Here is a 15,803-nt window from a genome sequence, read left to right on the forward strand (position 1 = left end):
TTGCATTATCCAGTGTTTTAATCCAATGGCACGAAAAGAAGCGGGAAAGTGGGATAGCAAACACGAAGCACTCAGAGGGAGAAATTAAAGCGACCTCCTCTAAACGCATTCTACGCACGTTTACCGGTGTTGACCATAATGTTTTCTGATTATTTCATTTCATTTATTTCCACAAAATTAAAATATATACAAAGCAATATGCAAACACATTTTGAAACAGTGGTGGACCAAATGAAAGCTCATCAGGCTTGTTTGGATGGCCCATCCATAATCATAATACATAAAACGTAAGATATACGTAATCATAGAGCTATATATGGCATAAGATAAGACAGAAAAGAAGAAGGAAAGGAACTGTAAGAGTCAAGAGAAAGGGGTTGCTGAATGTACAGTAAATGTCTTTTGTAACTTAAATTGAAAGGTTTACAAGAAGACTTTACAATATGAATAGAAAATTGTGGAAAATGAAGAACATTCTTTTGTTATCGATAATGTTCAAAGACGCCAGCAGAAAGTATGCCTTTAGAATAAAATGGAAATGGTTTATCAAACAAAAATCACTTCCGGCCGAAGTGCCGAATTACAAATTTTCATACAATAGAAGTGTCCATCGAAATTACATTACAACACGGCATAATGATATGAATAAAATATCGTAACATAATTGCAAAATACATTAAAAAAATAATAATTACTTGTTGCTACCACCTGACCACTAGTCTAGTAAACGAAATGTACACACTGTATGAACACGAATCTAATATTCCCATAACCGCATTTTTAGTTTTTGTTTGCTGGGCATGAAAGTACTTTTTAATACATATTTTCACCAAATAAAAATTATATAATTCAATTTGGTCCAGTTTCCTGGCGAAACAAGGTTCGGTGTTGAATGTTATCATATGCTCAATTTCAGATTTTTTAAGATAAATAATCCCTCGACCCCCTTTTTCTCAAACTCACACTTTCAAATGTAATACGTGCTGCATAATATTAATAACAGTTATATCCCTCGTTTATACCTCATCGCACACTCGCCCTCTTTAAGAATGTGGGTGTGTATGTGTGCGTGTAAGTCAGGGAATGATAAGCGTGCATGCTCAAGTGAGGATGAGTGAGTGTGTGCGGTAGGACTTAATAGTACGCGTTAAATGGAATTCTAGTATTACAAATGTAAGAAAAGACAGTTTTGTTAAGATAGCTAGTGGTCTGGCAAGGCTCTCATTTACACATTAAAGTAAGGACAGAGAGAAAAATATATACCGGAGCAAATTTTGCATATGACATCGCTAGCAGGAACAAGAGTCATACTTCAAGTATGATATGATATCGAGTTTACAGCCATTTGGCCAGTGTCGGTCTCAAGATAACCTGTAAAAAGACATGAGATCAAACAGACTGAAACAGGAACTCTTACTTGCAGTCAGATTAAATTCATCATGCATCCATATCGCCCATCAGCCGAACTTGGCACAATTTCCATAATATCTCTTTCGTAACAAAACACATCATGTGTTTTCATGTTTTCAAATCTAATTGCCGTTCCTTTACCTTTCACCATTAGATAAACAATTTAATTCATTTTCCCCTTACCATACCTGGTACTAACGACATCATAACCGTTTCTACACCGAAGCTACCATTGCCGATGCAATGCGCTTATTGATCACGTGTATAATTAAAGACACTGCCTGCATATTGTCTCCATTGAATATCTCTAGGAGGATATAAACGTGATATTATTTGACATCATTCTCTGTACAGGAAAAATGATTGAAATTCCGCTGAAGCATGCATAAATCACGCACACATACCCTTATAACGATACACACCAACAAATACACCCACCAACCCCCATTAACAAACATACACATACACCCTACACACACACACACTCACGTTTGGAAATAACCAACACGCACCAACATATATCAAAGGTCAAGTCCACCCCAGAAAAATGTTGATTTGAATAAATAGAGAAAAATCAAACTCGCATAACGTTGAAAATTTCATCAAAATCAGATGTAAAATAAGAAAGTTACGACATTTTAAAGTTTCACTTATTTTTCACAAACCAGTGATTTGCACAATTTAGTGACAAGCAAATGAGACAGTCGAAGATGTCCCTCACTCACTATATATTTTGTTTTTTTATCGTTGAATTATGCAATATTTCATTTTTTTACAGATTTGACAAGAAAGTCCAACTTGTTTGAACCATATATGTAGTATTAAACAATGCTAATTCCACATGTTCAGGGACCGAGGAATTACATGTAATCGTTGTTTCACTTGACAATGATGAGAAAATTAGAATATTTCATATGATAAAATACAAAGGAAGTAGTGAGTGGATGACGTCACCAGTCTCCTCATTTGCATACCGATCATGATGTGCATATAACTGTTTTGTGAATTTAAGCAAAACTTTGAAATGTCATAAATTTCTTATTAATTCTTACATCCGATTTTGATGAAATTTTCAATGTTATGCTAGTTGGATTTTCTCATTTCATTCAAATCAGATATTTTTGGATGGACTTGTCCTTTAATGCAAAGTTTGCTCATGCCATCAGCTGTTCAAATGATTTTTTTTTATCTAACTGAAGACGACAATGTCATGATAACCCATCACACAGATCAAAACCTAGAATGAGTTTTCGAAATACCTTGTTGGAATCTCGTCTTGATACTGCATTTCGAAAGTCTTGATGGGGGAAATACAACTAAATTATAAACATGGTGATTGGTCATTAATTGTTTTCTAACGGTAAACTCCTATTTTTTTACATTCACATCTGCGTCTCCAAAGACGACCGAATTGTATTACAATTAAATAAATAGAAAAATGTAAATAATTATTTTTTCTTCATTTAATTGATCATATTTCCAGAGTTAGATACATTTTTTAACCAATTGTTGTGTGGACTGTATGTTGCGAATTATATTAAGAGTGTTCTTGGCAGCTTATCCTCATTCGAATATCTCCACTAAACGGGGTACCAGTCTTTCCCTTGAATTGAAATTATGTTATTTTTTTGTTGTAATTGTGTTTTATTCGTGATATCCTTCAGTCTTGGTTTTTTTTCCTGGGTGAATCGAATGAAAGTCCTTTAATAAAATAATATAGGTGGTTTGATATAATATTATATTTTTGCTAGATGGTTTACTAAAAGCGGTATAGGGATCGAATTTTATGGCATTGAGTGATAACCAGGCCCCATGTCCCTGCACGGTCCATGTGCCAATCTTTTCAATTAAAGGGAATTGACCTTTTGCAACTAAAATTATGATACTGTGATGGGGAAAAACAATTTATGCCTGGCCTTTAGGCGCACGAGCATTCATTTGATAAGAATCTTTCATTTGCATCAAATTTAGGCCCGCGGATATTATCTGTTCTGCCTTCTGTTCTGGGAGAAGAAAATATGGAAATGCATTCTGTCTAATTCGAGGTGGGTTCATTTAGCAAACTAAATAAGATCGCACCAGATTAAAAGTATATGCGGATGTGGTTTAGATATACATCTTATCTGTCTGAAAGTTATGCAAATGTATGCTTATATAATTGTGTTTTACAGTGAGGGTAAATCTGGTTGAGTGACAGTGAATTCAAGCAAATTGTCCCGAACGGCTTTAATAGGGTTTCATATGTATTTTTTAATACATTTCGTCGAAGAACACGGTATTTGGTGCTTTAAAACACCGAAGAACACTTGAAATATTGGCATTTTAGAAAACAGAAAACTGGGGGTGTCTACTCTTATATGTTTGCTTGCTGTATAATCGTATTACACATGTGAGATTGCCACTTAAGCATCTTCTTCGGCAATCATTAATTATAAATTTGTTCTGCCAAATTGAGCTTTATTTTTCTATACAGTAAAACTTTGGTGTTATTTAATTCCCGTCATGGCTGCGTTACGACTGTCATGTATTGGAAGGTAATGCTTACTATACAGTGCGTATAAAAAAAACGGGACAGATTTTAAAAGTCTATAAATTTTTTGTTTCAAATTATGATTTCTATATTTTGGTGTCAATACGTGCTCTGGAGTCTTACCCTTCAATTGCTATCAAAACGATTTAGTTTCGTTCATGCTTGAGCGAACACGGAATGTTTTTGTCTGGGGTAAAAAAGGAGGCTTGCGCCAAAATGGCATAAAATTATCAATATGATGGTCGGACTTCTTGCTAATCAGCAGACTTCCTTTTAACCTTTTCCTTATCTTTGCCATAATTTTCGAATTATGCGGTCAAAATTCATTACCAAATCTACTTATTTGCTTGAATAGTTCTGTTGTTGTTCCTTTTCAATATGTTTTCTTTTAGCTTGGAATATTCCTTCCTTAAGGGGGTATCTCACTGGGCTTGAAACTAGTTCGCGACTAGTTCGCGACTACAAATTTTGCTAGTTGCAGAGACGTCTCCGCGACATCTCTGAGACGTCTCATGAAAATTACAGAGTCTCCGAGGAGTCGCAAGAAGATTAAACATGTCTAATATTTTTGGAGACTGTTTCTAGTCTCCGCGACGCATGCGAGAAGTCTCCATCAGTTGCTGCGACGTCTCGGAGACTAATGATATCCGCGACTGCTGAGACGTCGCCGCGATGTCTCCGCGATGTCTCAGAGACGTCTCAGAGACATCGCGAAGACCTGCTGGAGACCAAAAAAAAATTATAATACATTGCGGAGACGTCTCCGCGACACTTCTTCACACTGTTTGACCCACTTCAGAAACCACGTGACTGAACGCGTGCTGATATCCCTCCTCCTGCTCCAAGTCAGGTGTATGACCTTTCAAACGTTCCATTGAGACGTCTCCTTGGTGAGAGCGCAAGCCATTTTTGTCTCCGAGACGTCTCCGCGACTGCAGCGACTGATAAGTTGGAGACTGTCGCGACGTCTCCGTTGGTGAGATAGGGCCTTAAGGCAAGAACGTTTTTTTTTAAACCAAAGTATGGGAGATCGAGCGTTTTTTTTTTACAAATCCTTTCATTCTTTCATTCAAATCCTTTCATTCTACAAAGGTGGCATACTGAGGGATGGGGGCTTGGGGTGCTCCCCCCAATAAGAAATTATGACCAAATAATAATAATAATAATACATTTTACCCGATCTGCCATATCTTGCTCCTTCAAAATTGACTCAATACACCATTGCCATTGAAAGACATTAAGCCTTTCCTGCTTGTCCTGTCAAGCACATTATTAAACTTGGTTAAGGATTCAATAACCCCTTGAAAATAGGATTCATGCCTTTTATAGGTACCATAACATAATTTGTTTCACACAATAATAGGATTTGAATAATTACAAATTCTCCCAATTAATAATGCAAATCTTCTTACTTGTGTTGACAAAAAGTCTCTTCTTTTCTTGCTTATGAAGGAAAATTCAAAGGTAAAAGAAGTTAAAATTAAAAACCTTATAATTCAGGTAAATAAATGAATTTGTAAATGAAATTTGACAGCATAAGTCGAAAACTATGGCAAAGATAATGAAACGATTAAGAGGAAGTCTGCTGAGTAGCCAAAACTCTAATCATCAAATTTCCCATTTCTGCCATTTTGGCACAAGCCTGTTTTTGAACAAAAACGTCCCGTGTTTGCTCAAGCAAGAACAAAATTTATTTTTTGAATGGCATTTCAAAGATAAGATCTTAGAGCATCTATTAACATCAAAATATAGACATAATGATTTGAAACAAATTTTTTACAGACCTTTCAAAACTGTCCCGTTTTTTGATACGCACTATATATATATATATATATATATATATATATATATATATATAAACATATATTTATGTGTTTATACTGAACTATTTCCATCAAATCGTTCTTTGTCCTCGATTTGTCGACGTCATGATGGGCTTGGAGGAAACATGGGTCTGAGGTTTTAGGCAGCTCATTGAGTATAATTTGACAGTCATCTCCGTGAGATCTTTCTCAATGCATTTGTTCTGGTCGCTCATTATTTTTTCTGTAAACGAAATTCTTCGTGAATTGCATGGAAATCCATGATGATACTAAGGTCAGACCAGCGAAATAGATTTCAAACCGATGGTAAGCCATTAGATATAACATAATAGGTTTGATCGGCCTCATTTTTGTGACTGTAGCATTCGTCACATCCCCCCCCCCCCCTGAGTTAAAGCCAGTGAAACATGTTCCTAGTCCACTTGGCCCTTCAATATAGGTTTAATCTCCCTATCTATTGGCGGCGGACGTGAGGATCATATTTGTGTGTGTGTGTGGGGGGGGGGGGGGCGCAACAACAGATGTCCTCCCCCCATGAACAAAGGACAATCCTCTGTGCCAGTCCCTATCTATATCTCCTACCACCCCCCCCAAAAAAAAAAAAAACCTACCCACAAACCCTTTGGTGCAATTCATCTTTCATGACACACTTGATAGCGCTGAGACATTATTTTCCTTACCTGATTTCTGTTTGTTTTACATGTGTCACCCTGTCGCCGACATGCTGAGCGCTCCGACCTGTGCAAATCAACACCCCTCTTTAATTACCCCCCTTCCCATCGCACTCTCAAAGAAACGACACTTCTCCTATACATCCCCCATTTCTCACGTCACCTCCTCTTCTTGCTTTTCACCCGTTTCTCATCATTGTATTCATGATGGCCAATGAACTGTATACATTCGCTAAGTTGCCATGGCAATCTCCATGGATGACGTCATAAAGAGATGACGATTTGCATTTTATCCAAGGGTCTGAAGCTGAGAAGATGAATGTGACTAGTTTTGCCGCCAGCTGAATATCATGGTTATTGTGCAGTTGCGGGATGTATGTATAAACCAAAGAGACGGGGGATTGAACAACAAAAACCTGGGAGATTGAGGAGGGAGGGGGGGGGGGGGAAACAGAGCCTACATGTATCTTATATATCTATTGAAAATATTTTGACGAAGTGTTAAAACATTGATTGGGGTATTTTGTAGAATGATGTGAGGGGTATAGGCTCGGGATAGCAAGAAAGGGGATATAAACATACGGACAAATATTGCAAATCAGAAATTCAACTTTTGATTCAAAGAAACGAACAAAATGCCAAAAGATAAATATCTGTATAAAAATTCATTTGGAATGTGTACATATTGACTTTAATCAGTATTTGAATCGATTTACCGCATATGCCTACATGTGTTAGTTCTTTTATTTTCCTCTTACTTTATCCTGTCATGTTTGGCATGTTTAGTCGAATATAATGTGTGAAGAACACAACTCAAAATCAAATATTCGCTATTTCATTTCCAATAAATACAGAAATACACTATACTTTAATTCATATTTCTTTTCTTTTCAACGCCGTACCATACCCTTGATTCATTGATATTTCAAATATTGATTCTAACAACATATCTTATGAGCAAGCTGTAATGATAACTTTTTCGAGATTTTCTTTGAAAATTGTCAAAACATGTTGACATTCATTTCTTCTTATTAAATGTATTGGGCTTAAAACTTACTTTTATAGAAGGAGTTTGAATGAGGAAAAACTATGGTTTCGTTAAAAATTAATTACGTTTGAGAAAAGTTACACTATTGATGATTAAAAAAAATATTTACGAAGCTGGAAATTGAAGTTTACTGTAATTGATGAATCTTGATTCAAATGTCACACACTATTTTGTTTGCTCGTCGAATAGAAGAATTGCAAAAAGAATGCATGCAAATATTTTTCTCTTTCACAAACACGTATTATAGTTAGTGCCAATGATGCTCATAGCATTTTCTATTATTTTAATGTAAACGTAAAAGATCGTGATCTTTAACAAACAAAAATTCTCAAGGGCAGTACTACCGTGTAGGGAATCGAACTTTCATGAATCCAGTTAAATTAGCGGCTCAAAGACCAGCTCCACACACAAATACTACACAAACATACGCACACATACACACCCACACTAGGCCTTCACGCCCCCATACCTATGTACTGCTTTATTTCCGATAACAAGTAGTGCTTATTGTTCCGCTACATAATTGGTCCCTCGTCTTCAGACCGTCGAAGGAATAAGGTGCATTGTCCGACTTTCGAGGACCATTTCACCCTCATGGGTTTTTGCTAATGGTTATATAAGAGCATCCAGCCCCCCCCCCGCCCCCTCCGCACACGCACATCCATAAACACACAACACTTTGTTTCTATCGAATATTCGCTTTTCTCTTCTCTCTTCCGAGTTCCTTCACTCTCTTCTCCTGTCACGTCGACTCCTACTTGCGTTATTCCTTCTTTTAAAGGACAAGTCCACCCCAACAAAACTTTATTTGAATAAAAAGAGAAAAATCCAACAAGCAGAACACTGAAAATTTCATCAAAATCGGATGTAAAATAAGAAAGTTATGACATTTTAAAGTTTCGCTTCATTTCAAAAAACAGTTATATGCACATCTCGGTCGGTATGCAAATGAGGGAACTGATGACATCACTCACTCACTATTTCTTTTGTATTTTATTATATGAAATGAAAAATATTTTGATTTTCTCGTCATTGTCATGTGAAATGAAGTTTCATTCCTCCCTGAACACGTGGAATTCCATTATTTCAACATTTTGTGCTTCGGGCAAGGAGGTCCTAATCATCAAATTCGTAAAAATAGAAATAGTGTATAATTCAAACAATAAAAAACAAAAGAAATAGTGAGTGAGTGACATCATCGACTCTCTCATTTGGATGTAACTGGCTCGTTCATATAACTATTTTGTTAAAAATAAGCGAAATTTTGAAATGTCATAACTTTCTTATTTTATATCCGATTTTGATGAAATTTTCAGCATTGTGCTTGTCTGATTTTTCTCTATTGATTCAAATCAACATTTTTCTGAGGTAGACTCGAACTTTAAAGAAGAGTCCCCCTCTCTGTCATTGATTTTCCTTACCCCTTCTTTCTTAGTTTACCCCGTCATCACATCATCTCAGGTGATAAGTGGGGCATGCAATAGTAACTCCACCTGAGCCTGGCATTTGACAAATTGGCATTTAGAAAGTTGTGACCGTTCGCTTTCATGTTTCAAACTCCAGCCCACCTGGTACCGATGCAATATAACCAAGGCTAAACATAACGGCACGCAAAGCTTGAAAGGGTGTTAGAAACACGGCAGTATAATCTACTCTCCATCTTTTCAGTTAAGAAATGACTTCAACGCTTATTTCACCATTTTCACACCCAAAATTTGCTTTTGATGACATTCTTGATTACAATTTGATGACATATTAATGACCCTTGATGAAATTCTTTATACCATGAATGGAGTTTGTTGTCACGTATTTCAAATGTCGTTATTTACCTTATATTTGTTATATGGTAATTAGGCATCATATTTGTTAGCAGATCTATGAGTCGATGTGTCGTTCTATCACTAATCATAATTTTTTTAAACATGTAGAAGGAGTGGTACTTTTAGGAGAAGTATTAAGTTTAACAGGAGCAGCTACATCAGTATTATACAATTAATATCACTCGAAGAAGTAGAAGGATTAAACTTTTAAAGCCAGGGCTACACCACGACCAATTTCTTCCGTATAAATTCTGACTGATTCTGCCCGAAAACGGCCTGATCCCGATTGTTACGGTGGATTCGGTGAGATCCCCGAATATAGAAAAATTGTTCCGAAATAGGTCCCGATTCAGCGCAGCATCGTCAATAATTGACCCGTATCAATTTTGGCCATCCCAAATAAAGCCGAATGCCACCCGAATCGTGGCAAGAAACGCCGAGCCAAAGGTGCCCAGAATCGAGCCGAATGTGATCCGACTACGACCGAATGACGATCCGAATGTTGACTCGAATCGGAACGAACATGGTAAAATGCGCCGAGCTTCGGACCGTTACGCCCCGAAGGATACGGATAGGTCCGAATCTGCTCAGAATACTCCGAATGTTATCCGAATAACCCTTATCCTCCGAATGTTATCAGAATACCCCTAATCCAACCGAATGTTATCCGAATAAATCCCAAATGTGGCCCGAATGAAATTTGTTGTGGTCACATTCGGGAGTATTTTGGAGCAAATATTCCCAAATCCCTCCCGAATTTTCTCGCATTTGCGGAGGGAGAACAGAATATTCCCGAAACCATCTAACACGTGTATTCGGATGGATTCGCAGCTGATTCGTTAGGGTGCAGTGGCGGACCGTGACCCCGAGGAGACAAAGCATGGGGGGCATGGCATTGTTCACGAACAATGCAGTGCCCCCCCCCCCAATGCTTTGTCTACTCCGGGTCACGGTCCGCTACTGTTAGGGTGTAACCCTAACTTAATACGTATTGCAATTGTATATATTTGATTGAATTGAATATTAATTCATGTTGCTACAGTGTGCACCTGTCACATAGTTTATAATCAATAAATTCTCAAAAGATAAACAAAAATACTTGTATTAATGGCACCATTATTAATTAGATTACTGCCTTATTATTTTACCATTAAAACCACAAATATGCAGATTAACCAAAATAAGTCAATTTGGATACAAAAAAGGAAAAATACTCGAAATTTCATAATATCAGGATGTGAATATGGAGGTTATGTCATTTTGGGGTTTCTCCTGCTTTTACAAATTAGGTATAGCAACATGGACCGTACAAGACAGCTCATATACTTGTAACAAGCAATCCTTTTTTATTTTGCATTTTATCATGAAATGTACATATTGCCATCCAACATATGAAATAATCTAAAACGAGAAGGTTTCTTTATAACCAAATCTATAAAAATTTAAATGTACAAGTTTTCATATGATAGAATACAAAAGAATAAATTATTGAGTGACGTCCCAAGTTTTCGGGTGTACGTATTACTTTTTTGTCCTGCATTCTACAAGCTTTGCTTTTCAGTGGACCCCTCCATTCTTCTTATAATATGTAATTGTATTGATTTAATTATATTCAATGATATTGATTATATTGATTTAAACTTGACATGTATATTAATTTATATTTAAATCACTTTCAAATATGTATTTCATTTTTTTCAATATTGAATTTTGTTCATGCTATTATTTATTTAAATTGAATCAATCTATCTTGTACTTATCTGTATTATTTTGAAGAATGAAAATAAATTGAATTGAAATTGAAAATTAAAATAACTATTTTTATAAAACAAAATAAAACCTAAAATTGGCTATATTTCAAAAATTAAGCGTACAATTTGAAGAATTTTGAGCTTCATTCATTTTTACCTTTTTACCTACTAATTGCATTCAACTTGATGGTTTATTGGACTACGTCTTTAATTGAAATAACCGGGGTTATCTTTCTTTGACAGAAACGAATATCGTTATATCGTTTTTAATTAAATTCATAGCATTCTACAAATACCCTTTTCCCATTGTAATCTACAGATAGAAATAAATCCCACCTGAGCCACGTCGGCTGTGTGGCAAATAAATATAAGGAATGCCATGGTCACATTTGCTAATAAAGTATTGACGTTATGCCAACAGAGATTCGGCACCTTTAATAAGGAGGTTAGCCCGGGAGTAAGAGGAGATGGATAAAGATGAAGGGAAGGGGAAAGGAGGAGGGGGGTAATATGGGATGAGAAAGAAGAAAACGTCGAAACTGAATTTGCAATTACGGCGCCTAGAGCGAAGGTCGGCTCGGAGATGGATTAGAAAATGGGAAATTGTTCGAGGGCTTCGTTAGTTGCTCACTCCGGTATAGTTTGAATAATCTTGTGGGAAACCGTGTCAAGGTATGGGGAGTATTAGCACATTTCATTTAGATTTTTTTTAGGAGACCACCTAAGTTAAATTTGTGTCTGCCTCAGAATATATAGCGTAGGCTGCAGGATTATATTTTCTTATGAATAAGATTATTTTTAAAGATCAATATGAAGGGAACATCAAACTGTTGTGGCCATGCGTTTTATGTTGGCCGCACACATAGGTGGTATCGTTACATTTGCGCGACAAGCAAAGAAATAATTGATGGTATAAAACTTTACATACATGTGCTACATTGGTATATTCGGTATCACATTAAAAATAATTTTTATACCAATTACTTTAAAGAAACAGAAATTCCTGAGATTACTTCATTTACCAGTAATTAGCCATTATGTAACATTAATTGGCCATTTTTGCATGGTGGTTGACGAGGGGAGCATAAATTTTTATTTCATTAAGAAACTAAGTATGTAACATCACAGTACCTCAATATGGAATACTTTTGGTGCTCACTGGCTTATTCTTTAATCATAAGTGGGTTAAATTTGAACATTTAAGTTTAAAGGATGCCTGATTGAGCTAATTAATATAATTAATTAATGTAAATCATGAAATTAACACAATTTAGATTGTAGCTGTCTGATGAAAATAAAATGAGGAGAGATGAAATATAGTTGTGGGTAACACCTTCAATAAAATTTAGAAGATGCAAACATTTCTAAAGGAAAAGGATAAAAACTAATTAAACACTTCATAGAGAAATCAATCTATTGTTAACTATGACCTCATGGTTTCAATTTTGACAGTGTAGACTGACAGTGATGTCTTTGATGTGTCCGAACACAACAGATAGTCAGTACACCTTTTATGCAATTTTAATTAATGAAAACTTGTTTGTAGCAATAAAGTCCTCATCTGATGCTATTTACTCTTTTTTTCTTAATGTTACATCACACTGCGTCTATTAATCAGTATATGACACATAGTTGGCTGGCACAAATGTTTTCAGAGAATATTTACCCCAATTATCAAACAAAAAAAATACTTGAGAACGACACTGGTACAAATTTTACACTAAAACAGAGGCAATTGTACCCATAGAATTTTTTTTTTATTGAAATTGAAATTCAACCCTGTTCCAAGAGACTATGTCCTGCAGAATGTCGAGCGAGAGGGTATATTTAAAACATAGCACTATAAAATAACATAATCGAAGTATTTTTGCCAGGTGTAAAATAAATGCATGATTTATTTATAACATGTTGGGTTTTTTATACTAAGTTTAAGTTAAAGCAGTTATGAGAAGTTTTCATTGTGTGTTCATATCTTTCCTATATTTATGAGAAACCTGACTCTCGGTCGTAAACCTTTGGTCCACCGGTCTTAGAGCCAAGAGATGACAAATCCCACGATTTGAGTCAAATGATATCATTTTTTTCATTCATAATAACGACAGTAAATATATTATAATGTACTGGTTACTGTTTGGAAATATATTCATGCAACTAAAGGCAAGACTACATAATTTTGGGGGTAAATCAGGCATTGCTACATACATGTATCTACCCGAAAAATTGTGATGTGAAATTTTGTCTTAAAAGATGATTCCGCAAAACTATTTTGGTAAGAGTTATCCCTAACAGGTTATATATCATTGGAAAGGTCTTACTCTAACAGTTGAAATATGCATGTTATTTTCCTGATTCTAAAATTATTGAGAAATATATTTTTCACAGTTTTCCACATATTTTGAACTTTAACTTTTTATGAAATTACCCTATGCCTTTTCTGATTGCATTTTTAAATTTCTAAGACAATATCTTATCAGAATATATATACTTTTATGGTATAGACCAATTTCACAACGTGAGAGGGCAGCAGACTGGTCGCCATGCTGCGGTGGGCGAATCAACTTTTATAGTACACAAGTCAATAGGGTATTTGGTACATTCGTTCGATTTTTTTTTATTTTGGACCAATTGAGCAGATTTCTTGTAAGATTCACAATGAGCATTAATCGGAGAAGTTCAGGTCGCAGCTGTGCTGTGTTCAATTGCCACAACAATTGGAGAAAGCTTCAGGATTGGAAGCAAAGTGAATGTGAAATTCACTCGCCTTGGACTCATGAAGCCTGTTTGTGTGTGAAGCCGTACTCCCTGCATAGGTTTCCAGGCCGTGATGAAGGAATGCGTCGCCAGTGGCCCTCTCTTCCCCTTCCTCCTTCCTCTCTGTTTTATTCTCTTGCCTTGCCCCCTCCTTTTGGATACTTATAGGCCTGCATAAAATGTGGTGGTGGTGGTTTTTGTGGGGGGGGGAGGGAGGGGGGATTTATTTGATCATGCTTAGATGGAAATATCAGTCCCTCTCTCTCTCTCCCTCTCTATCTCACACTATCCCTCCCTCTCACACTATCCCCTTCTCTGTATTACAACATCCCCCTCTCCCCCCTTTGCACACACTTTCTCGCTAGCCCCCCCCCCTCTCTCTCTCACACTACCCCCCCTTTCTCACTATTCCCTCTCCCCTCTCACTATCCCCCTCCTCTCACACATACTCTCTCCCCCCCCCTCTCCCTCTCTCATCCTCTCTCTCTCTCACTCTATGTCTCGTTAACTCTCCCGCTACTCTAACACAATTAACTAGTACTAGCAACAAGAAGTGAGCTCCCTGATGAAAACCAACAGCGATTCTTGGTCATCATCAACTCAATTTTACTGACAAAACTAAGGGGAAATGTAGCCAAAGTGCAAAAATTCATCATACCTTCATCGGTCAGATATGGCCATTGTCTTACATCGTCTACCCAGGTCTCCATGCTTTATTTTATTGATTTATGATGAAGTTAATGACACAATATCAGAGCTTATCTGTAATCTTTCATTGAATTTGTACACAGAGCCAATCGCGGTCAGCGCACTTGCCCACCGCAGCAATGGCGTCGCCGATAGAGGGCCAAATACATAGACCGGCCGTGAAATTGGTCTATAGGAAGTCAAACATAAGAAAAAATGCAAATGAATGAAACGGTGCTATTTTGGAGGAAAATTTTAGTTGTAACGGAAATGGGCCCAACTCAAAACGCATGGCCTTATGTAAAACTGTATCGGATATAATAGGTCATACGGAGAGTCTTGTGGAATTAATTTAATGAAACTCGGAAATTCATGAAAATTGAAGAATTCAAGATATTTTAAATGTTACATGCGGGTATTCAATTCCGAAGCCCCATCTCTTAATGTTATATGTCAATAGCATTTTCCATGTCTCGAAATATACCACTGATTCAATTTGCAGATAATACTAGGTTATTCATGTCGCAATAAAATTTATGCACAAAATATTATTTTAATGCTGAATGTGAACTTGTAAACAGGCTCTGAGATAATGAACTTGTTATGAATAAAAAAAAAATTATTGGTCTTTACAAATGAAAAAAAAATATTAATGATATTGTTATAAAGGTCAAGGAAACCAATCTGGCTCATATAACACACAAGAAATTCATTGATGAAAAATATTTCGTGTTAATGTGTATAACCGGCTGTTAAAAGGTGTCGGAGTATTTTGTAAACTTAATTCTCTTTGTAAAAAAAATGTTGATGTTATATAACAAATTGATCATACATACTTTCAGGCGTAGAATAATTTTAAATCCATGTATTTAGACTGTATAGGGGAAAACGTTAATCGTTTGTAATATATCACGTAGAAATTTTCTTTAGAATCTAATTAAGCACTACTTGCTGAGAAATAACGATGTTTACACCTGTATGACTATGTTAGATATGTATTTTGAATTATTCTTTACGTTCGGGTATGAATAGAAGTGACAATTACCATTGTCGCCAATAAAAGATTTATTTCATGACTTTTTCTATATTTGAAATAAGCTGTAAGTTTACGGCCTGACAAGCGGCCTCTATAGTGGTTGAGCATAATCGGTCTCCATGCTCGACTATGATCCATGCAATATGATTGGCACTAAGATGTTTCTGATCGAAACTCTTTCCAATTTTTATTGAAATCTGCTGCGACAGGATGAGCATGATTTCCTTAGTAAAGTTATAATAAATGAATACTTGTCGTTATTTCGTTGTACGGAGC

This window comes from Lytechinus variegatus, chromosome 7, assembly GCF_018143015.1.
Source record: "Lytechinus variegatus isolate NC3 chromosome 7, Lvar_3.0, whole genome shotgun sequence".
NCBI lineage: Eukaryota > Metazoa > Echinodermata > Echinoidea > Temnopleuroida > Toxopneustidae > Lytechinus > Lytechinus variegatus.